General features: G+C 52.9%; 1 non-coding gene across 1 annotated transcript in view; it reads right to left on the bottom strand.

Moving 5' to 3' along the window:
• Positions 1-131, bottom strand: part of LOC126332888 (small subunit ribosomal RNA) — a 1,893-nt gene extending 1,762 nt beyond the window's left edge. Inside the window, exon 1 of the ribosomal RNA XR_007564005.1 lies at positions 1-131. This exon is cut by the window's left edge and continues 1,762 nt beyond it. This is a non-coding gene — a ribosomal RNA (small subunit ribosomal RNA).
• Between the last annotated feature and the right edge of the window lie 4,869 nt (positions 132-5,000).

Raw genomic sequence — 5,000 nt, 5'->3', positions numbered from 1 at the left:
GGGTACGATCTAAGGAACCATAACTGATTTAATGAGCCATTCGCGGTTTCACCTTAATGCGGCTTGTACTGAGACATGCATGGCTTAATCTTTGAGACAAGCATATGACTACTGGCAGGATCAACCAGGGAGCTGCGTCAACTAGAGCTGAGCAGCCGGCCGCCCGGGAGTGTGTCCCGGGGGCCCGCGCGAACACGCAAGCGTCCGCTCAATTATTCTGCAAACAGGAGGAGGCCGAGCTCCCCTGCACGATACACCTCGAAACCCTCTCAGGTCCCGGCGGCGCGCAGCGCCGTCCTAGGTACTTGGTCGGTTTCGAGAGAGGCGCAATCGCCCGGAGTTAGGCGAGTAGACGGTTTTAGTGCGAACACCCTTGCTCCCAACTGAGCTTGCCGCTGCCGACAGAGGCCCGGGAGCGTGCTGTCGTGGCATTGCCGGCGGGAGACAACACGCGCCACCTATGGTGACCGGCAGCTCCAACGCCAGCGCCACACAAGGGCAAAGCCCCACTTGGGTGCAGAAGCGAACTCTCCCAGCACAGCGCACGCGCCAACACGTCCGCACAACTGCGATACAAACCACCTGCGAGAACCGCTGGGGCGACCGAGCAGCAGACGGCGTCGCGGCGCCGAGTGCCAGGCGGCGGCGCATCCTCAACGCACACAGTCCTCAATCAGACCAGCACACTGCAGATGTCCACCGCGCTTCGCACCGGGCTCGGCTGAACCAACTTTGGCCGCCAGGCGCCGCGTGCAGGGTGCGCCGCAGCGTAGCTGCGCCGCCTGCCGAGCCCGTCGGCTGGCGCTCCTGCCACTCGGCGCCCCCCACCAGCCGCCTGTTGCGCGTGCGCCCACGCAGCGCGCGGCCAACACGCCGGGCGGCCCCCCTTCACCGGCCGGGAACAGTCCCACCAAGCCACCGCCGCGTATCGCTTCATACCCACATGGGCCTAGTCACGTGTGTGGATGTGGCGGGTACCGCTGAAACAACCGGTTAATAGCTGTACCGATCGTCGCCATCACAGATTCACCTCCAGCGTGAACAACCGCTCAACAACGGATTTCCAGTTCATTTGCGTATCTTGGGCAGTAAACGTAGATGTCCACCTACATTTGCGAATTCAACAATTCTTGCATGCCAGGATGTCATGTGTCACGACACGCTACATCAGACCACATACACACTGCGACATGTGCAGAAGAGAACACGTGGAAGGTGGCCCGCGCACGTATGCGATGTCCCTTCCGCGATCCACTGTCAACCGGCATCTGCGGCATGTCCCAGATATGGAACGCGGTCCACCAGGGTAGCACTTTGTGTGAGGCAATACGACAAAGTCGGAATACACGCGTCACTACATCACACGGCTCACGCTGACCTGACCTGACTCACCGCACCACCACCCCCAGCGACCCAGGGTGACATACAATGCGTTCGTACGTTCCTCCCACACGCCTCTACGGCGTACCACAGTGCAACCTAGCTGTTATTGGGAGACGAGACAAGTAGCATCGAGCACAACATATGGAAATTGAGATTCGACACCGTTGGGCACAGCCAGCGTACGGTCACACGTATCACACTACTTCACTCTGTACGTAACTACCGATGATCGGTACAGCGTGTGGGTTACGCGTACGACATCAGCGGACAATGGACACAGACCATACCACGACGTACACTGAGGGCGTCGACATCTGAACGCAACTGAACAGCTGCGAGGCTCATTTAACACTCAAACGCCAGACCGACCAGCTTGAGAGGACGGAGACACAAAGAGAGGGGCAGAGGGGGGGGGGGGGGGCGATATAGTCCTATTGCAGTACAATTGACAGTGGATAGCGGGAATATGTGGAAAGTAAGCAACACTCGCAAGACATCTACATGAGGATAACAACGACACCAGAGATTCCGAGCAGTGAACTATGTTAGGCAAAGGGACAACGTGGGTTAGGTTAAGGGACAACGTGGGTTAGGTTAAGGGACAACGTGGGTTAGGTTAAGGGACAACGTGGGTTAGGTTAAGGGACAACGTGGGTTAGGTTAAGGGACAACGTGGGTTAGGTTAAGGGACAACGTGGGTTAGGTTAAGGGACAACGTGGGTTAGGTTAAGGGACAACGTGGGTTAGGTTAAGGGACAACGTGGGTTAGGTTAAGGGACAACGTGGGTTAGGTTAAGGGACAACGTGGGTTAGGTTAAGGGACAACGTGGGTTAGGTTAAGGGACAACGTGGGTTAGGTTAAGGGACAACGTGGGTTAGGTTAAGGGACAACGTGGGTTAGGTTAAGGGACAACGTGGGTTAGGTTAAGGGACAACGTGGGTTAGGTTAAGGGACAACGTGGGTTAGGTTAAGGGACAACGTGGGTTAGGTTAAGGGACAACGTGGGTTAGGTTAAGGGACAACGTGGGTTAGGTTAAGGGACAACGTGGGTTACGTTAAGGGACAACGTGGGTTACGTTAAGGGACAACGTGGGTTACGTTAAGGGACAACGTGGGTTACGTTAAGGGACAACGTGGGTTAGGTTAAGGGACAACGTGGGTTAGGTTAAGGGACAACGTGGGTTAGGTTAAGGGACAACGTGGGTTAGGTTAAGGGACAACGTGGGTTAGGTTAAGGGACAACGTGGGTTAGGTTAAGGGACAACGTGGGTTAGGTTAAGGGACAACGTGGGTTAGGTTAAGGGACAACGTGGGTTAGGTTAAGGGACAACGTGGGTTAGGTTAAGGGACAACGTGGGTTAGGTTAAGGGACAACGTGGGTTAGGTTAAGGGACAACGTGGGTTAGGTTAAGGGACAACGTGGGTTAGGTTAAGGGACAACGTGGGTTAGGTTAAGGGACAACGTGGGTTAGGTTAAGGGACAACGTGGGTTAGGTTAAGGGACAACGTGGGTTAGGTTAAGGGACAACGTGGGTTACGTTAAGGGACAACGTGGGTTACGTTAAGGGACAACGTGGGTTACGTTAAGGGACAACGTGGGTTACGTTAAGGGACAACGTGGGTTAGGTTAAGGGACAACGTGGGTTAGGTTAAGGGACAACGTGGGTTAGGTTAAGGGACAACGTGGGTTAGGTTAAGGGACAACGTGGGTTAGGTTAAGGGACAAATTGAGTTAGGTTAAGGGACAAATTGAGTTAGGTTAAGGGACAAATTGAGTTAGGTTAAGGGACAAATTGAGTTAGGTTAAGGGACAAATTGAGTTAGGTTAAGGGACAAATTGAGTTAGGTTAAGGGACAAATTGAGTTAGGTTAAGGGACAAATTGAGTTAGGTTAAGGGACAAATTGAGTTAGGTTAAGGGACAAATTGAGTTAGGTTAAGGGACAAATTGAGTTAGGTTAAGGGACAAATTGAGTTAGGTTAAGGGACAAATTGAGTTAGGTTAAGGGATAATCTGGTACAACCACAGTTAGGTTAAGCGATAATCTGGTACAGCCACAGTTAGGTTAAGCGATAATCTGGTACAGCCACAGTTAGGTTAAGCGATAATCTGGTACAGCCACAGTTAGGTTAAGCGATAATCTGGTACAGCCACAGTTAGGTTAAGCGATAATCTGGTACAGCCACAGTTAGGTTAAGCGATAATCTGGTACAGCCACAGTTAGGTTAAGCGATAATCTGGTACAGCCACAGTTAGGTTAAGCGATAATCTGGTACAGCCACAGTTAGGTTAAGCGATAATCTGGTACAGCCACAGTTAGGTTAAGCGATAATCTGGTACAGCCACAGTTAGGTTAAGCGATAATCTGGTACAGCCACAGTTAGGTTAAGCGATAATCTGGTACAGCCACAGTTAGGTTAAGCGATAATCTGGTACAGCCACAGTTAGGTTAAGCGATAATCTGGTACAGCCACAGTTAGGTTAAGCGATAATCTGGTACAGCCACAGTTAGGTTAAGCGATAATCTGGTACAGCCACAGTTAGGTTAAGCGATAATCTGGTACAGCCACAGTTAGGTTAAGCGATAAAGTTGGTTAAATTCGGTATTGTGTGGGAAGGGGGCAGAGAGAGAGTGGGGGGGGGGGGTGGATAGTTGTGGCAGTACGCGGATGCCTGAGTCACCGTCAGATATGTCACGTCGGTTCGATGCTTGTAGCAAGAGGCTGGCGGGTCTGTGTCTCTCACTTCTGCAATTTTTCATGTGGTATAACACGAGGGCGGGGGGGTGATATTTGGTGCCCCTCTGTGTAGGATGTGTGTTGGTGGTGTTGGTTTATCTGAGCAATGGTAGTTGTCGGAGGAGTGGGGTATTGTGCTTTTATAGGTGGACCTACTGCTCTGGTTATCATAGTGTCGACGGTGCAATGTGGCAGAGAGGATGCACTCGACATTGTCGCATTCCAGATGTTTACGTATTGTGTGTCTCCGTTGCAGGCCGAGAGTGGTGCATGTTCGAGTGTGTGGCTGACGTGCGATTCACGTTGTGTGCCCAGTCTTACAGCACGTATAGGGACATTCGCATAAATCATCTATATGTGGCCTTGCATCATTTACTAAGCAGTGCCGTGAGACGACCGAACTATTAGGAAAGTACTGATGTACCGCATAATGTTTACCTTCCACCACACGGCGAGTATCGACTCTGCCCAGCGTTGCCACCGCAGGCAGCGGTCACCGTCACCATTGTGCGGCGGAACGGAACATCTATATCCTCAGAGGGGCACTCTTTGCCGCCGGGCGTCAGGTCTCGCGGCCTGCCGGCCAGCGCCCATGACGAACTTACTGCATGTATAGGGACAGCGGGAATTTGGCATACTTGATATAACTCTTCATGAGACGCAAGATATAGGGGTGGATTGCAACTTACGACTGCGAGAAAAGTCCGCCGTTCATCCGCCGGAGTTGCGATTTCGGCGGGGCACGTACGGTCGCGGGTGGAGCACTTGGTGCGGCGTACGCACCCGGGTTGCGGCTCCTGCGCTGGAGGGGGGTGCAGGTTTTGTGTGGGTGGGCTCGGCAAATGAGCACTGTGGGCCCCATACTTGGCCTAGTCCGC

Source organism: Schistocerca gregaria, unplaced genomic scaffold (assembly GCF_023897955.1).
Source record: "Schistocerca gregaria isolate iqSchGreg1 unplaced genomic scaffold, iqSchGreg1.2 ptg001535l, whole genome shotgun sequence".
NCBI classification, from domain to species: domain Eukaryota; kingdom Metazoa; phylum Arthropoda; class Insecta; order Orthoptera; family Acrididae; genus Schistocerca; species Schistocerca gregaria.
This window is presented reverse-complemented; position numbering and strand designations above follow the sequence as displayed.